General features: G+C 35.4%; 1 protein-coding gene across 5 annotated transcripts in view; it reads right to left on the bottom strand.

Annotated features, from left to right (window-relative positions):
* The window catches only part of jvl (javelin-like), a 569,361-nt gene that overhangs the window by 490,850 nt on the left and 58,258 nt on the right, over positions 1–20,253 (bottom strand). Inside the window, exon 1 of one of the 5 annotated variants that reach the window (XM_069842128.1) lies at positions 14,948–15,176. The exons of the other annotated variants lie outside the window; for them this stretch is intronic. The gene's annotated coding sequence lies outside the window, so the exon portion shown is untranslated. Of the gene's footprint in view, positions 1–14,947; positions 15,177–20,253 lie in introns of those variants that run through there. 5 annotated transcript variants of the gene reach the window in all.

Here is a 20,253-nt window from a genome sequence, read left to right as displayed (position 1 = left end):
TGAGTTGAGGGAAAACCCCGGAAAAAACTTCAACCAGGTAACTTTCTCCGACCGACAATCGAATCCGAGCCACCTGGTTTCGCGGCTAGATGCGCTAACCATTACTTCACAGGTGTGGGTTTTATCTCGAAAGGGAAGCAAAAGCGAGCAAAACTGTATAAATATTTTTGTTTTAAATATCTCCAAGAATAATCTATTGAAATTAATGTAATTACTTACGGTTAGCCTAGTATACAGAGAACGTAATGGAGAACATTTTAAGCAACTGCTTTAAATTCAGGTAATATAATGAGTAACATTCCTCATAAATACTGTGGAGATATCAATGTGAACAGACAGTCTGAGTGCATTATTAATTGATGTGCATCAATCTTCATAATACTGGGTACTAACAAAACCCGTTCCAACAGCTTGGAAGAGATCAATGTACAAAGACAGACAGAGACAGACAGACAGACTGACTCTATACCCAAAACTACTATTTTTGTTATGACTGGTACTGAGAATATGTACTGTACATATTTCGACGAAATTTTGATAATCTATTTTTGCAACATCATTATGGTCTACTTTATTTTCACTCTTCGTGTAATGAGAAATTATAAGCTATTATAAAATAAAATTAATGAAATATGTAGACTAATCGACAAAATACAGAATACAAAAATTATAAATAGTGAAGAAAGAAGAAAAAAGGAAAAAGTCAATGACGATCACCAGTGAAGTGACTACTGATCTGTGTGAGAAATTATTTTACAAATGCACCAATTCCATGGAAACGTGATGTAATTCTCCTGCGAATACTGAATCGACGTTTATGTTCTAAGATGGAAGGACAGTTGAAAGAAGAGCAGTTTGACTTAACGAAGGGAAAATATACGAGAGATGCAATCGGACTACTACGAACAATCGATGAAAGATACCTCAAGAAGAATAAAGAAATGTATTTGTGTACCTAGAAAAGGCGTTTGACAGAGTTTATTGGAATAACTGATGGGAATCTTGAAGAAAATAGATGTGGATAGGAAAGAGAGGAAAGTGTTCAGTAATCTTCATATGAAACAACGAGTCAAAGCCAGGATAGGAGAAGAAATGTCAGAAGGAAGTGAAATAGGGAGAAACGTACGACAATGGTGCTCTTTATAAACTACCCTGTTCAACATCTACTTGGAGGATTTAGTGAAGATCTGTTTTCAGAACATGGGAGATATGCTAGTAAGAAGAAGAAGAATAAAGTGCATAAGATTTCCTGCTGATATGGCGTTGTTAGCAGATGATACTAAGAGATATGCTACTGGAGCTAAATGACAGCTGTGAGCAGTATGGGATGAAGATAAATGTAACCAAGACAAAGACCACGATAATAGAAAGAAAAATAGAGAAGGTAAAAGTGCGAATACTAAATGAGGCAGTAGAGCAAGTGGACAGCTTCAAATACTTGAGGTGTACTATAAGAGGTAACATGAGCTGCAGCCAGGAAGTTAAAAGGAGAATAGCAATGAAAAAGGAAGCTTTTAATAGAAAAAGGAGCATCTTCTGCGAACCTCTGGAAAAAGAACTAAGGAAGAGACTAGTGAAGTGTGGCATTGTATGGGGCAGAAACATGGATATTACGACGAAGTCAAGAGAAGTGGCTAAAAGCATTTGAAATGTGGACATGGAGAAGAATGGAACATGTGAAGTGGACAGACAGAATAAGAAATGAAGCTGTGTTGCAAAGAGTGGGTGAAGAAAAATGATGCTGAAACTGATCAGGAAGAGAAAAATAAATTGTTTGGGTCACTGGTTGAGAAGAAACTGCTTACTGAAGAATGCAATGGAAGAAATGGTGAACGGGAGAAGAGTTCGTGGCAGAAGAAGATATCAGATGATATACGACATTAAGATATATGGATCATATGAGGAGACCAAGACGAAGGGCAGAAAATAGCAAAGATTGCAGAAACCTCGGTTTGCAGTGAAAGACCTGTCATTTGACAGAACACTATGTATGTAAGGTATGTATATGTATGCACGTATATATGATGATGAAGAAGAAGAAGAAGAAGAAGAAAATATGATGATTATGATGACGTGTTAATATTATTACTCATGATCACGATCATGAAGCCTAAGACAATGACGACTATGAGTTGTCACAATGAAGAGAATTCATGAATATTTAGATACAATGGTGGCGATAAGAAAACAAATATGGGGCAATCGAAACCTTGTCCCTTTGAGATACATCAGTTCAGTAAGCTATGGCTAGCCCCGAAACAGCTTCCTTCCTTTTGCGTATTACAATGTCATCAACAGAGCCACCAGATATAACGGATTCTAAATATCAATGGAATATTTATTGGCAATTTGTTAGTAGCAAGGACTTGCAAAACTTTCATTTAGAAATAACTCATAACAAACTTGTTTCTCATTTCCCTAACGCCTACTTTGTGTCACAATTCAAATGGTAAGATATCATTAAACTATTAACATTTTAAAATATAAATGCAATTTAAAATATAAAATACTTTCACCCATTTATGGGGAGATCATGTTTTTAAAATTTGTATGGATAAAGACACACATGGGTGTGGTGTCAATGTTTATAAATGTATTCTATAGAGAGTGTATGTTCTCTCCTACACAAAATTACACTCTTATGCAGTCAATCAACTCTCTTGAATGTGGAATATGACAAAGTGTTCCCCTTCCTCGGTCATGCTGAAGTATGTAGGTGGATCCCACACAACATGGACTAAAACCCACGAGATACCGTCTTTTCTTTACTCTGTTATTTACGTAACACGATCCACATCTGTTGAAATATTCTAAGATAAAACGAGAACAATAGCCTGTACAATCTACGACTAATCAGAAAACATGTAGAACCTATTCAAACTCAAGAAGATATGTAGTTTAGAAAGAGGCGCCAGCAGTTTTCAAACCCAGAAAAATAACATTTTGCAGTTATTTGACATAAATCTGAGAGTGCCTTGTATAGCCTACGCACTTACACACATACGCACTATCTGTAACACGAAATTATACTTCCAGAGAGGTTAGTGAAAATACTATCAAATACAGTCACAGTATTAAATTACTCGCTACATGAGACACCTTTTAAACTCTTGTCATTTATCACCGTCTTTTTAAGATGGTTTCAGAAAAAAGTGTTGTACACGTAACATCATCATTCGTGTCTAGATGGAAATCGTTCGCACTAAAATCTATATAAGAGACAGATATCCACAAGATACTACAGATAAATACAAGAGATACCCCAACTGTTTTTATCGGTTGTGTCAACTACAAGGTTACGCGTAGTGTCGGTGGAATTAGTGATCGTGAAATGGTATAGTAAAAATCCCTCGTATCCGGCACCCAAATAACCGGCAATACCAAAACAACGGCACTTTTGGCATGCTTTTGGCTGGGCCAGTTTAAATCTGTCACATTCCCACAGTCTGGGCCATCAGTTTTGCCACATTAGGAAGTTCTCACGAACTTTTGTTTTCAGTAAATATTCGAACCTAGAATTAGTGTATTATTTGTATTGTGTGATGTGTTTGAATAAAGAAAATCCACACAGCTTTTATGTTTATTTAATTGAGACAGGAAGATCAAAAACCACTAACTCCACTTTTTGACAAAATTGAGTTATGGGCTGGATGATGCTTTTTAGTTTGTCCCGCATGCGTGGAAGGCAAGAATATATTAATATCGACATTCATCTGCATTCTGGGAGCTGTTTTAAAATTCTTGGAAGTCAGAACTCCACTTACTCCATGGAATAAGAGAGTTTTTGCATTCCAAGCTTAATTTCCCGGTAGGTGGCAACACTTTCGCTCAACCAGCTGACTAAAGTGATACGATACGGTATTCAGAATGTCACAAAAATCTATGAAATCCATGTAAGTAAGACTATTAAAGGCACAACATCGAGTCGATTAACTTCCAGAAACCCAATAGAGATGCATCATTCTCCAGTCAACTAAAGTACAATTCAGCATTGCCACTGAAAGAAGAAAGCAAAAGGACTTGCAAAATTTAATGCAGTTTATTTCTGAGGAAAGTAGGATGAATTACCAAACTCTGTTTGCGGACAGTAATAATTTAGAATCTAGATCCACAGGAAGAACATAAGAGTGAGAGAAAAAAACAGAATCTGTAACATGAATGAGACTGTGTTAACATTTTAGTATTGTTTGTGGTTTTATTTGTGTAGTTTGATGTACTTTATGGTAATTTATAATTTTATGTCTCATATATATGAAATTTGAAAAAAATGTAGCAATGTTAATCTTAATAATAAACTTTCATTTCTTCATATATTCAAATGTTTCATAAGGGAATTATGATATACTTATCTTTTTTTCTTCACATGGCTCATATTTATTCACATTTCTTAATTCATACTGTGGAAGTCAGAAAACCACTAACGCCAGCAGTGTTTATTTCAAATTGTAGCGTAAGATAATGTAAAAATTTAGGTTTTGAAGTATTTAATTAATAAAGAATATAATTTTACACAATATTAATAGCTAAATGTATAATATTTAAACTTAGTGAGAGAAATAATAAGTTTTTTCTTTCTCCTGTAAAATTTGGTTTATTGGAGTTAGAGAGTTTTTGATTTCCCTGTCTCAATTATGTTCGGGCCGTCAATGTTGCCACATTAGGAAGTTGCATGAACTATAATTTTCTGTGAATATATGAACCCAAAATTAGTGTATTATTTGTATTGTGTGAAGGTTTAGTAAGGGAAATCCACACAGTTTTTATGCTTATTTAATTATGTTCGGGCAGTCAGTGTTGCCACATTAGGAAGTTCGAACGAACTTTCGTTTTCAGTGAATATTCGAACCTAAAATTAATGTATTATTTCTGTTGTGTGATGTGTTTTAATAAAGAAAATCCACAAACTTTTATATTTATTCAGTTATGAGCAAGTGATAGAGAAATAAGCTTCATATGGCTGCAGTTTCAACATTTGGCACCATGAAATATGAACTTTTTTTTGTATAGGCCTATACCGGTATTTATTCAATTATCCGGCAAAATCTCGTATCCGGAACTAGCCAGGTTCCTTTGGTGCCGGATAAGAGGGATTCTACTGTATTTGGCGAGATGGGTTCGAGGATTGACCGTGGGATTAACTTATATTCGGCTTATGACTGGAGAAATCCTCGGAAAAAATCCAACCTGGTAACGGGCGCAAGCTGGATTCGATCCCACGCTCGCACGCAAACTCCGATCTCAAGTCGGTTAGTATGCGGTTCTGCTAAATTTGTAGCTAGGAAATCTACTAGTATCTGAATGCTGAAACAGAACAGTTTAACTGCTTGCTCCCACTTAGGCCCACTTTACTACTCATAAAATTGCATTATAATATGCACATTCTAAGTAGCGAAATGAAATTTCTTCGAAGTGTTGCAGGCCTCACATTATTAGATAAACAAAAAAGTGAAGATATACGCAATATATTACAGATATATAATCTTTATAAGCGGGTACAAGCACAAAAACAAAACTGGTACGAACACATCGAACGTATGGAATATTATAGACTTCCTAAAATCCTTCTCATTTACAAACCTATTGGCAGGAGAAGCGTTGGAAGACCTAGAACCCGCTGGATAGATGACATCATCCTTTGAAGTCGGAACAGGCCTTAAGGCCTATACCCTGAAGTTGAAGAAGAAGAAGAAGAAGAAGAAGAAGAAGAAGAAGACATTCTAAGTAAGGAATAAATTATAGTCTACGCTACACGCCAAATTGAGTATTCTTCTACATTTCATGGATTAGGAAATATATCTGTTCCGCCTTCAAAGTCCCTCCATCGATCCCCTTCTAGGTCTACCGATAGATTTCCTTCCTATAGGTCGATATTTCCATATTTTCTTGGGCAATCTCGCATCTGGCATCTTTTCTAGATGTTCTTTCCACTATGTTTATAATCATTTATTTCGCCATTCATACTATAGGTTTTTAATTCATATGAAGAGTACAGGGGACAAATCTGATGTCACGTTTTATTATTTTTACAGAAGAGCAAGTTAAAATTTCACTTATTAGGCTATAAGTTATCCTATTGTCCTTGGATTATCATTCTTCAAATTTCTTTGGACTAATGAGGTTGTTATTCTGTACAGTGAATCTACATAAATCTACACTATCTCAGCTATTACATCACATCTATAATTTTGGACTTATCACGTTCTTCCCCTGTGGTCTTCACATCGTATATCATCATTCCTTATAAGATCTAGTCTTATACAACATGTAACTTGTCGAAGGAACTTCATTCTGACGCCTATATTCTACTCTCTAGTTTTCTTGTTGTTGCCCACAGTTCAATTTCATAAGTTAATATTAGCGCAGTCATAACTTTACAAAATTTCCATTTTGTCTCTCTGCGTGTTTTATTTCTAAGGGTTCGATTAATTGTTCCGCAGATCATCTGAAACTTATGTAGTTTATAATCTTCATCATTAAGGCCCAATTGTATAAAACTCCCTGACTAAAGATCAACTTTGATCGAAGATCGAAAAGTGAACCGAGTTCAGACACTTCTTCTATTGTATAAAACTTTTCTGCGATCAAATTACCTTGGTTCAAATGCAATCTAAGTTCACGTGAAAAGGATTTGGCAACATCGCATAAACATGTGAAATATGTAATGCACGGACCATGTTTTACAGGTTTGTTTAGTGTTGCCAATCTAGCGACTTTAACTCTTTTTCAACAACAATTTCTTTTAACTTTTATATTGCTTAAATAGGGATTTAGCGACCTTTTTAGCACCCCATAGTGACGAAATTTAATCTTTCTTTGTTGATAATGAGAAATCTAGCGACTTTACAACTACTTCTTGGCGACTTTCCGTACACTCTGTTGGAGACACTGGTTTGTTTTGTACAATGTAAATAATGGCGGACAATAAGAAGGAGGTTGACTGTTCTCCAAATTGTTATCATGTTATGGTGTTTGATACTGCTAAACATAATAAAGCTTTATAAAACGACAATTTTCGTTTAGTAATACAGTTAATTGAAAATGTATGAATGTACCTATCATATCCATTAATAATTAATGGTTGTTATAAACATAATATAATTAAGGGTTATGTTATTTGATATTGCTGAACACGATAGAGCCTTATATAATATAAGATCGTTTGTGTATTAAGGCAAGAAATTGAAAAAAAAAAATATATATATATATATATGTACCTACCATACCTAATAATAATAATAATAATAATAATAATAATAATAATAATAATAATAATAATAATAATAATAATGGATATTTTACTTGCACAATCTGTCACTCGTATATTTCAAACAGAAAATAAATAACTGAACTTGGATCAACTAACTTAATCGGAGAAATTTCTTCAGTCAAAGTTGACTTTAGGTTGAGACAAATTAATCTCAGATTAGACTTTATACAACACAAAATTCCAAGTTCAGCTAGAACAAGGTTTAATTTAACCTCTGATCTAAGATTAAATGGTTTATACAATCGGGCCTAAGTATACTAATAACTGAAAATTATTATACAGTTCTGGTTAGCTTTAAGTTAACAGCATTTTTCTGAATTGCAGATCTAATTAAGGGGAGGAGAAGAAAAAAAAAAAGACTTCTGTAAAGTAGAAACCAGAAACCTTCTATCTACATTCAGACTTGTCCTATTCGATTCTCATGAAGTCAAGTTTCACCAGAGGCCTTATTAATGAAGCAAGACGGTAACACTGACCGCAATGGCCAGCGCAAAATGTTCGCGGAAACTTAATCGAAACGTACAAATCATTCCGGCTCAAAGTCATGACCAATGAAAGATAACTGCCCTTCACGGTTCCGTGAACTCGGCGTTTTCCAAAGCAATGTCGAAAAGAACACGTCTCAATTTCCGGCCACAACACTCCACTAAAGAGTAAGAGGAGAAAAATTGATCTTCTAGCTGATTCACAGAGTGAACAACCTAGTGTGGAGGTGAAGTCCCCGTCAGTATCCGAGAAGGCACACGTAGGTATTATAATACCGAGAAATTCGTCTTTATTTTTCCTATAAGTATAGCTACAGGGCTTTCATTTCAGAACTTCCCAGCCTAAATAACTAATTATTTAAATTAAACCCAATTTAAATAAAAAAAAACACGTCAATTTAGATATTGAGGGGTAAGTCTGAAACCAGCTTAATTGCATTATAGAGTTCATCCCCACCCCCAGCCACCCCCACTTTGAAATTTCAAATGGGACCCCTATAATTTTATACTTAAATGTGAAAGAGCATTCAATTGTTTATACACCTCATTCATTTGTTTTCGCATCTTCTGTTTTGTATCGTCGCCTGGCAACCTATATCTTTGTTATTGTCAGTTGACTGTAGGATGAAAAAAAAAACAGCTTATTTTGTGTAATTTCTTAAATTTATTCAATAAGGATGATTTATGTTCTCTTTTGAAGGGTATACACCATTCTAAAATAATTTAATACACAAACACAACTATTCCATGAAAAGCTCAATAAGTTTTTGTGGCTGTATTCTCTTTAGCTCTAATCAACAATAACAACAATCCAAGTTGCCAGGCGATGATCGATGATAGAAAACAAAATATGCGAAAACAAATTAATGGTGTATAAACAATTCAATGCTCTTTCATATTTAAGTATAAAAATATAGAGGTGCCATTTCAAATTTCAAAGTAGGGGTGGCTGGGATTGGGGGATGAAATTTAAATTGCAATTAAGCCTGGTTTCAGACTTCTCTCTCAATATCTAAATTGACGTGTTTTTTTTTTTTTGTTTAAAATGTATTCAATTTAAATAATATTATTTAGACTAGGAAGTTTTGAAATGGAAGCCCTGTATAAATACCAATATCCTCACAAGACCAAGTGATTTTAGGTCAGAAATATAACGACTACGATTAATATTATTATTATTATTATTATTATTATTATTATTATTATTATTATTATTACTTCAGTACGTAACATTGTGATTTTATCCTCTTTGGTGATATCTGGTATTAGTTGGCAACACTGAAGAGACGTCAAATTATACTTTTAGGAACTACACTTACGTGATCATCACTATAAATTATACGACACAATCTTAAGCATAAACGTATTTGCAAACTATCAAGCTAAATATTTAGTACATGAAGATATCTCCAGGTACCTGCTTAGACATAGAAAATAATTTAAAAAAATACAACCTTAAAATGCCACATAGTAAATCCCAAATAACGTTACTGAAACGGAAGAATCATGCCAGATGAAAAATTGTAATAAATAACCAACCAGTTTAGTGGGTAACAAGTTTTATATGCCTTGAGATTAAGAAACACGACATACGTTACCGCAATAAATAAATTCTATAACATGTGGAACAATACGATCAATGAAATAAGTACATTTCCTGTATATGGGTAAAGATATGTGTTCACTTAAGGGGAGAGGATGGTATTTTTTAGTGAAAAATGAGTGAATTTAAAAAAAAAATCTTTAAAATACTCTGTAACATGTGTAGAACGCACAGCATAACATTTTGTGGGTAATTGTGCCCTTATCAGATGTTGAGACGCCATTTTTAAACTTCCTGTGTTATGGATTTTTAAGTCACTCGCCCTCTTTTATTGTTGTTTCCGGTATATTAAATTAAAAAAAAAATCTTTAAAATATCCTTTGATATGTGGGGAATGCATTGCATAACATTTCGTGTTTATTTGTGCCCTTATCGGATGTTGAGACGCTATTATTAAACTTCCTGCGCTATGGATTTTTAAATCACTCGCCCCGTTTTATCGGTTTACGGTAACCTCATTTTTTTTGCTACATTGCCAGACAAATATGGATATAACTTCTGAACTATTAAAGATGCATGCATGAAATTTAGAACACACATTCTTTAGATTATTAGGAAACTTTTCTCTGAAACAGAATTTTGTTCATTGATTTCATTTTAAAACTACGTCCGTTTGTTTGCAAGAAAGGAAATCAGAAAAGTGTTATTAAATTTTAATTGTTTATTTTACAAAGGTAGGAACAAATATCAAAATTCTGTTACAGATAGTTTGTAGAGCATGCTTTTGCAAGAACATTGGAAAAACTGGATGAATCTACCTTTAAAAATGGTTTATATATTTCGGTTTTAGTAAAATCCTGCATTGGGTATATTTTTTGCTACAGCTATGAGCTCTCTACACACAAAAAATTATTATTTTACACCATATAGCAAAAAGTTTAAATAAGTTTTAAAAAAGTTAAAAAAAAATACTATCCTCTCCCCTTAATGCCATAAAACATAAGACGATCAAATATGTAGAGAATAAATTTTACACTTTGCAGTTCTAGAGTTGTGATACGAACAGCAACCGAAACGGATAGCAATTCTTTCTTTAAAGTCTCCTTAAACGATATTCAGATATGACGTTATGGCAGAGTAATAATGACTGCAACATAGTATGAGAAAATCAGCTCTGATTAACAAAAACACCTGGCATCCTCTACGGAATCGAACATCTGTTTCTGCTGAGAAATCGACGACTGCGGATAAACTTTCATTAACCCTTCACAAATTCTCAAATCAGAAAGGTGTATATAATCGTAACTCTGTCGACTCAACCACACACTAGCCAGCTGTTATCTCACACGGCAACAATAACGTCAGCTGATCGCAAGGGCGAAGCACGACGCCTTATCGATCCGTCTGCACAAGCCGCTGCCAGGACACGAATCAAAAACCACCGTCGCCGCCGCTACTAGAGCGTAGTTGTGTAGTTACTATTCCACATTAATGTACCAGACAGGACCGCTTACCATGAAGTGGATTGGGAACCGAATAAGAGAACATCTGATAACTGCTGTGAAGACGTCGTAAAAGGAAACCCTGTTCCACCCAGTAACTGCAGAGGACATTATTTCCAGGGTAATAAAATGCGAGGGATTTGCTGGGAAGACATTTGAATCCCTAGAATTCTTGCACTTTAGAATCTGGGCCACTGATCTCCAAGTCCCAAAAAGAAAATCCTCTACCAGTAAGACCAGGCTTAGAACGCTGGGCAGGGAACATAAAACAAGAAACTAAACTGCACTTCGTTCAAGAGAATAAACTTCATTTTCTTTAAGAGAATAAACTTCTTTAAATTTTCTGTAGTCCGCCGCTGTAGCTATGTGGATAGCGCGTGCGCTTCTCGACCAAGCGGTCAGAGGTTCGATTTCCGGCGTGCACAATGAAAGAAATTTATCTTCCGTCCAAGGGACTGGGTGTTTGTCCGTTGTCTTATGATTGTGCTGTGATGTCACTGCGGTGGCCCTGTGCCATGCTAATCCCATGACGAGGGAGGCACGCACTTGTGAGATATCTAATGTGTGATTAAGTGATCATCCCTCCCCTACCCGCAGTGGCGTGTAAGACGGAAATGGGGAGGTTAAACCGACTAGAAAGAAAATAAATTTCCTGTAGGAAGAAGACAGTGACATTACACTTCCCTATACGAATACAAATGATAATTAATATCCGTTCATCATAAATAAAATGCAAACTCTCCTACTCTTATCTCATCCCAAAAGCTTGTCTGTGTAATTAAGATAATAGTACATTCTATAAATAACAATCCAACTTTATCTCAAATTATACTCATTAAACAACAATAACAATAATAATAATAATAATAATAATAATAATAATAATAACAATAATTTTTATTGCTAGAATAAAGATACATATTGTGTTTTATATGTATAAAAATCACTGTCTGCTTAATTTGTGCAGTTTCTAGGAGAGCTATTTATTATTATTATTATTATTATTATTATTATTATTATTATTATTATTATTATTATTATTATTATTATTATTATATTACGACTATTTCGCTCATGTAGCAATGCACTAATCGAATGTAAAAATCTATGGAATTTTAACAAAACAAAGCCAACTATTAACTGTAATCTTGTCGCACACGATGCGCATTTGTTTAACAACTTGTAGCACCTTACGCTCAGCTATTGAATTTATTTTCCTTTCCTTAACAATACAGTGAGGCGTGATATTGCGTGATGGTCGTGCTGGAAAGTGTAAGTATTAAATATCTTAATTTATAATATAATATGTTTCTGTAAAAAAAAAAAAAAAAAGGTAAAGGTATCCCCATAACATGCCATGAAGGCACTTGGAGGGCATGGAGGTAGAGCCCATGCTTTCCATGACCTCGGCACTAGAATGAGGTGGTGTGGTCGGCACCACGCTCTGACCGCCTTCTACCTCCGGGAAAGACCCGGTACTCAATTTTATAGGAGGCTGAGTGAACCTCTCAATACTATTTCTTAATAAATTTGCGAAATGATAGTATTCAAATATCGCAAAGCGTTCTCATCTTGTCGATAACAATCCACTAAATGAAAGTACCTAGTCCAAAATAAAATGTTATACCTCAAATATTTGTTTAATTTTGCTGTTTCATTAATTATAATTTTTATATCCATTGTCAAATGTTTACCCATGAATTTCATATTGCAGGAGGCCATGGCCATGCTAGTCAAATATATTGTTAGCAACTTAAAAATCGTATTTAATACTAATATAATTGAGTCGCTCAGCGCACAAATGGCCCAGAGCCCGTGGATACCCAGAGTACTTCGCAGTCGCGAAGCTTGAGGTGATGAGAGTACTAGGAACAACAGACTATGCCGGTACTATTTCGCATTGTCTGTGATGAGGCGAGAGTAGCGATCCTAGTGGTTAGCAACTATCTATGGATGCATATTCCCTACGCATTGAGCTTCGTGACTAGACTGTGGTAGGCCTATTATTTAGCCGCCATTGTTATTCCATTTCAACACGCTTGAGATAGTAACATTTAAAATAAACCTCAATTTAGGCTAGTGTCCGTGGCCCTTAAAACTAAAAATATTTGACTCTGATTTAGGTTAAAGTAGCCACGTTCAATTAGTAGGCTAGCGGTGTCTAAGAGGACGGAAGCTTTGTAGTTTCAATAATTTTAATTATATCGCTGTCCATTGCCGTCGCCAAGTCTTTTGAAGGCCGCTCCATTGTCGTCGTCAAGTCTTTTGAAGGCCGCTCCAATATTCCACGCGGAGTTGCAAATTTTAGCAGTGTGTCTTGTTCTAGTTCACAGTGAAAATTAATTATATTACAGTTCAGTGTATAATAAAAATGTGGAGGCCGTGGGAAGCGAGTGAAGTGTCGGAACCGATACCCATGAACGTCAATAACGACGATGGTAATAATAATAATAATAATAATAATAATAATAATAATAATAATATATCAGAGTCAAATAACAATTCAAATTCAAAAGTTAGACCAAAATTATGTAAGCAGTGTCAAACGTTTGTGTGCAATGCTCACACGTATGTTCTGAAAAACAATTTAGGTCAAAGAAAAATTTCGGAGACATCTAAAATTCTTAAATTAAATAGAAATACCGTAAGTAAAATTGTAAAAAAGGCACCTAAGACACCTAAAAAGCGTGGACACAAAGTCACAAAATTTAATAAAGTAGATGGTTTTACGTGTGATTACATTCGCCGTGAAATATATAGTTCTTACAATACGGGCCAATCCTTAACAATAAAACAATTATTACAAAAAGTCAAACTTTCCTGTTTTCCTTATCGATAAACATTTAATTATTTCTTTAAATAATTAATTTAAAATAAATAATCTAAATAATATAAATAATCTTCAAATTAACTCATGCTTTGAGCAATTAAGCCTAGCCCATATCCATGTTATATTAATATATAGCAGCAACAAACAAGACGTGACAACGTCGCATTTTCATTTTATTATCGGTGCATGCAATAAAGACCTACAAATCTTAAAAGGAATGCCGCTGCCTAATAATTAAACGAGGCAACTTTACATTCATTCCCTATACAACTGTATACGGCAAATAGCGCGCGCTGGAACAACAATGGCTGATCTGTCGGCTTTCCGGCCCAAAGAATTGCGGTACTCTGGATAACCAAGGACTCTGAAATGGCCCAAACTACAAAATTATATTTTCACTTCACCTCTTTGTAACAGTGCGTGAAATGCGAAACAAAAACGAAAAGTGTGTTGAAATTTCATAGAAAAACTGGAAATGATGATTAGGCCGATTTACACTTTGAAGAGAATAATATGAGGAGCTCTTTAAAGCAATGAACTGAATGTGTAAAGTTTGTGGGTTGGGCCATTTGTGCACTGAGCGCCTCAATTATGTTATTTTATTTTTATTAATTATTTATTATTATTTGTCAAATAATCTTATTAAAAATCATAAGCTGTGAACTCTTAGGTCTATAGTATTACCTATGATATCTCTTAACAATTATAAAACTTCTCACTTGTAAATACATAAATTGTTAGGCTATAATATTAATTAGGCGGTAGCTATTATTCTTCCTAATGCAAGCCTAAAGGCTGGTTCACAATAAACCGGAAACGGAAACGACAACAAAAACGAGAACGGAAATAATGTTAAAATGAATGTATTTAAATGTGAGCATTCACAATAGTTAATTGTGAATACTCACATTAAATGCATTTATTTTAACAATATTTCCGTTCTTGTTCTCGTCGTTTTTGTTCCCGGTTTATTGTGAACCAGCCTTAAGTGTTTTATCGTCACCTTTAGGCCCATTCCTTCATGTCTGGGGTGGGATTATGCACCCATGCATAATATTTACATGTAATGAAGTTTCCTGGTCACCATGACTGAAGGTTACACGGAGCAATAGTAAGTCCTTAAAGGATGAAAATACTACTCCATTTCAGAGAGAAGAAAGCTACTCAATCTAAAGTCACCCATAATCAAGTACATTTAGATATAACCCATATAGACTTACACAAAAACCGCAGGAAACAAATCCACTTAAACACTTCAACATCGCTTCTTGGTGTTGAAGTTACTGGTAATCTATTCGATATATCTACGTACGACCTTACCTACGAGTAACCTGCAACACTTGTCTTCCACTTTATCCTGCTGACCTTAAGGTGATTTTAATTGCTGCAGACACTCGTTAATATGAATCTTGTCTAACACAAAATTAATTTATATTTCTGTAAGCGATAGTTCATAGTTTGTATAAAACTATAATTATTCCATTTAAGACACTTCATCACAAATATTTTCCTGTAAGGCTGTCTGAACTTCACAATGACAAGATAACTCGACGACTGGATACAATATGTACAGAACAGCACATTCTGATTGCAGCACCTATCTTGCAGATAAAGCTAGTCCTATCTAAATGTGTTAAGATGATTGGATTAGATAAGATAAGATGATCATCGTAGGTTAACAGTGAAGTGAAACATTTACATTACTTTCGAAAAGATACCATTTCATTTATCTTAACAAATAATTGTTATAATCATTGTTTCAAGTAGTAAAAGTTCTTACTGTAGTGTCGAAATATTTTCATTGTTTCTCGTTTGATTATTTCGAGAATTCATGAAGGAATAACTATACTAACATTTTCACAACGAAAATTCAAAATACCAAATCTTATTTTTAGTTCATAGGGAAAATATTTATTACTATTAGAACCTAGAGTAAACTGCTTATTTTCTGTGATATACAGTATTTAATTTCCAGTATGAATATTCCACAGAATATTAAAGATTATTCATTTTTTTACTGCTATGTTTGTTGATATTTCACAAACACTTTATACACACGTATAATGAATACATATATCGATAGCACTATTTCTCTCTTACATTAAAAAAATTAATTTACTTATTGATCATTGTGATTGTTTCTACGCTTATGATTACCTTTAAATCCAAAATGCACTATTGTAATATAAATAAGTTTCTGTCAACATTATCAATATTTTAATCTGTCCGCCGAGTTAGCTCTTTGATAGCGTGTCTGCCTTTAGATTAGCCGACTCAGGTTCGATCCCCGGTGTGATCAGACATTTTGATGTAATATTTTTACTTCGGAACTAAGAGAAATGGCGGTGCACAACTTTTAATCACTAGATTATGCACCAATATGCCTGGGTTAAATCCAAAATCTCTCCCCAGTGCGTTTGAAGAGAAGGCATATATATCACTGTTAATAGTGATTCGTCCGTCAGACGGGGACGTTAAGCCTGGCGATCCCCTTGGTGCTATATGACAGTAGACTACGTACCGGCGCCGGGTTTCTCCTCCTCCTTTCCTCTTCTTCATCATCACACATTCCATACACTACACTTACACACACACACTCACCCTAGTACACGACATAACTCTCCACAGATGCACATTATGCATAGCGTGGCCCACCGAATGGTGTGCAACTAGAAAATGGGTCACAGTCCTGACATCTATTCGCAATATGCGGAACCTGAATCATGTACAGCAGGGATGTCAAACAGTGCTCTCGAGCTGTGAACTGTAACACCCTTCATTACTTCCTTACTGTGCAACGGTTCAACACAGGTAGCAGACAGACCGGTCGAATGACAGTAAACAAAAGCGAAACTATTAATGCGGCGGCTGGCACTTGGGTAACTTTTATACATCTTATCAATTTATTAGGAGCTCATTTTTGATTTGCACTTGATAAACTCTGATGAACAAAGAATGTAGGCCTACATGAGGATCCATGATGATAGTAATAGTAGTAGTAATAATAATAATAATAATAATAATAATAATAATAATAATAATAATAATAATAATAATAATAATAGCAGCAGCGTTTTATTTACTGGGTCATTCCATGAACGTTGTTCGTTAGTGACTGAAATAACACTTTTTGTAAACATGTAACATGATGTAATTCCTTATAAATTTAGTTAATACAAATTTTAAGCTTGCCTGTGAAAATCTTCAGGTCATGTATCATGTTAATTATGAGTCTGTCCTTACCTTGTAAGTTTATATTCAGGAAATTGAAATACGAAGTCAAATCCGTCAAAATTGCCAAATGACATCCATTCCTCACTTGACAGTTCTGGAATTGGCAAATTTTTAGTTTGTAGGAATGTCTTCATTTCACTCCGAAAATGGAAGAACCTTTCCAGCAATTATCATGACTAAGCCATCTGACTTGGTAGTGGTAGGATACATCCGAATAATCAGAATTTATATCCTCAAGAAATTGTTGAAGCTACTGCGCCGTATCTTTGAGGTCGGTACTTTCATTAAAGCTAGTGAGCAACAAGTAAATGTTTCCATTCTTGCTATCAGCTGTCCCTCCAAGTTATCTCCCATTTCTAATATGTCTCTGCAACAATATTACGGGAAAAACTTACAGATTTAAAACCATTAACGTATTCCGGACATACCTCTTTTGCAACAGCTACGAGACAGTCTTTCACAAATTCTTCGTCTCTCTGAATGTAATCTTGTTTTTAATTCTTCTACAGCCTTTTCACGAGCGGAACCGGACAATTTTTGTGGTCCATAAGCTTCAGCATGTGTTGAATTAAAATGCCTTTTAATATTATGATGGCGTATATATCCAAGTTCCATTCTAAATATAGAGCAATGTGCCTTTCCGTCCTTTCAGATAAATAAACACTTATCTATCTACTCACTATTGAAACGTCGTTCCATATCCATACCAGCCGCCAGAGTTGATACACACACCGCATACAGAACACTACTACAGCGAGGGTAGACTGACCTCACTGACTGACTTCGTTCCAGCTCAGGTAGGAAACAGTACTAATCGTTTCACAGCTTGAGAGCGCTGTTCGACATCCCTGATGTAAAGTGAACTGGATAGACAATACATACATACATGCATGCATACATACATACATACATACATACATACATACATACATACATACATACATACATACATACATACATACATACATACATACATACATACATACATACATACATACATACATACATACATACATACATACATACATACATACATACATACATACCAGCTTCGGTGCAAGTGCACCCCAAAATAAAAAAACATAACATTGTAGTATTTTTTTATTTATTTATCTAAACGATAACAGCTCCTTGTATTAACAGGCTGCCACAAAGACAGAGCATATTGAGCAATAGGCAGTTGGAAGTATAAATAATATTCATATGTTTAAGTTGAAGGGAGTCTTACAACAATGACAAGAAATGACTGAATAAATAAGTAGCTACTAATTAATTAGTTGAAGATCACTGTTGACCGTAGAGATGGTTGCGGAGTATAAATATTGATCCTCTCAGAGCTGCAAGAACGATGTCATCAATTGCCTTCCTCTGTAGGCCGAAACGTTGCCAGGTCTGGAAGAAGAAACCGGGAATAGTTCCGCGCGCTCCAACCATAAGGCCTATTACTTCAATTTGTTGTAGACCGTATTTGTCCATGAAATATGGAACGGTACGTACATAGATGTCGTTTTTTTCCCTATTTACGTCTTCAGGTTGGCTCTTTAGTTTTTCAAATCTGACTGTGGGATCGATGATGTAGCCATTGTTGTTATTTGGCGGGATGGCAATCATGTCTATTCTTCTTGTACTGCCATTGTCTGCCAGTCCGTGAACTTCTTCGAACACTTGAAAATTTATTGATCTAAACTGTTCGGCGATCATCGAACGAATTCTATGGTGTCGTGAGTTACGGAGTACTTCACCGTGCGGACAAGAGCCCAGGACATGTGCAAGTGTTTCTGGCTCTCTGTGGCATCGCCGACAGAGGATGTTGTCCCGAGTTCTGCCCGGAAGGGAACGTACGGAAGACACGTGTGCAGTCATTTTAATAGCTTCGCGCCACTCGCTAGAGGTTAGGCCTTCACGATGTCGTATCCAGGAATTCGCCGGAGTAAACTCGCTATATAGCTCTACGCCAAGACCTTTCTGAGGTAGCTTAGCCCACGCCTCTAATTCCTTTTCTCGCAGTTTTTTCCCCATACGTCGAGCGTCATACAAACTGGTTCGTGGGTCTTTAATTACGTCGGATGTCTCGGTTAACTGCAAAGATTTTACGCATTCGGTGCTTTCAGTAAAGTGATCTCGAGTGGCTGTGACGTAGGGATTGGCTGACAGTGCGAGGACGCGACAAGTATTGGCGTGCTGAAGATGGGCTTCCCACTCTGCTTTGAAGAGACCAAGACCTTTACACTTCATATCTGAATAAATCATATGGTCTGGCGTGTCCGTTGGGAGCTGTAGAAATTGTTTGAGGGCACTTCTGATAAGTTTGTCACTGTCTTGAAGAAACTTAATTGGGATTTTGTTCGGCTCCGCGGTCTGGAAGGGATAAATCAACGATGTACAAGTAGATATGTTTAAAACCAGAAATTTTTGTTCACATTTCAATAAGGGTGCAGAAGCCAGTAATTGTACTACATTCGGACAAATCTGTTTTAACACATATAATTACATATTAGTTTGCATATTAAGTTGTTAATTGAAAAAAAAATTAAACATTTTAAAATTTGAATTTTAGTGCTTTTTATCAGCGTAATTATTGCAAAATCATAAAAGGAGTTATGATATTCTAAACTGACACAAACCAATTTAAAAGCATACTCCTTGAACGATTTGAAGTTTCGGGCGGACTTGGGTAATTCATTTACAAACAATGTCGATCTCGGATCGAGCTCGGGTTCGGAGGTGATCGGATCGGGCCGGGCTTAAGATTTCGGCCCGTTGAGACTTTTAATATGTGTAAGTACATGAAATTGCAACCTCATGGTTTAAATTCTGGGTCTTCAAAATGCGCGTCTGCTTGCATGGGTACTCTTTATTTGAGAGTCTGGGTTATCCTTAGACATAGATCTCAAGAACCACAGTCTACGTAACTCTACCTTGGTTAAATCATTCTCCTTGGTATCATATCTCCATACACCTCCGTGAATAAAGGCATACACTGCAGAAATCACGCTGAGTGACTTGCTAAACCTTGATTGTCTGACTTTTTGCCTATGGATAGGCGTCACGGTCTGATCTGCTTCAGTACTTTTTCATATCTAAGGTAACGGAAGCTGACTACACGGAAACCCTCGAGGTCAAACCCTCTGGGCAAAATAAAAAGTTACCCAATCACTGACATTGAGTCAGGTGAACAATTGTGAACACACTCCCACTTCACAAGTCCTGCATTAAAAAATAAACACGTAGTTCTAACAAAGGTGCAAATTATATTTTATCAGCGTTAACTGAGCAGACATTGAAAGAGATCTTCTTCTTCTTCTTCTTCTTTTTCTTTAGACAAGGAATTTACCATGTTATTTTACTTACCTCGTCAGTTGTTCTTCATTCATCACTCAGAGAGGTGGTCC

This window comes from Periplaneta americana, chromosome 12 (genome assembly GCF_040183065.1).
Source record: "Periplaneta americana isolate PAMFEO1 chromosome 12, P.americana_PAMFEO1_priV1, whole genome shotgun sequence".
NCBI lineage: Eukaryota > Metazoa > Arthropoda > Insecta > Blattodea > Blattidae > Periplaneta > Periplaneta americana.
The sequence above is the reverse complement of the archived record's forward strand: the minus strand, read 5'-3'. Positions and strand labels throughout refer to the sequence as shown.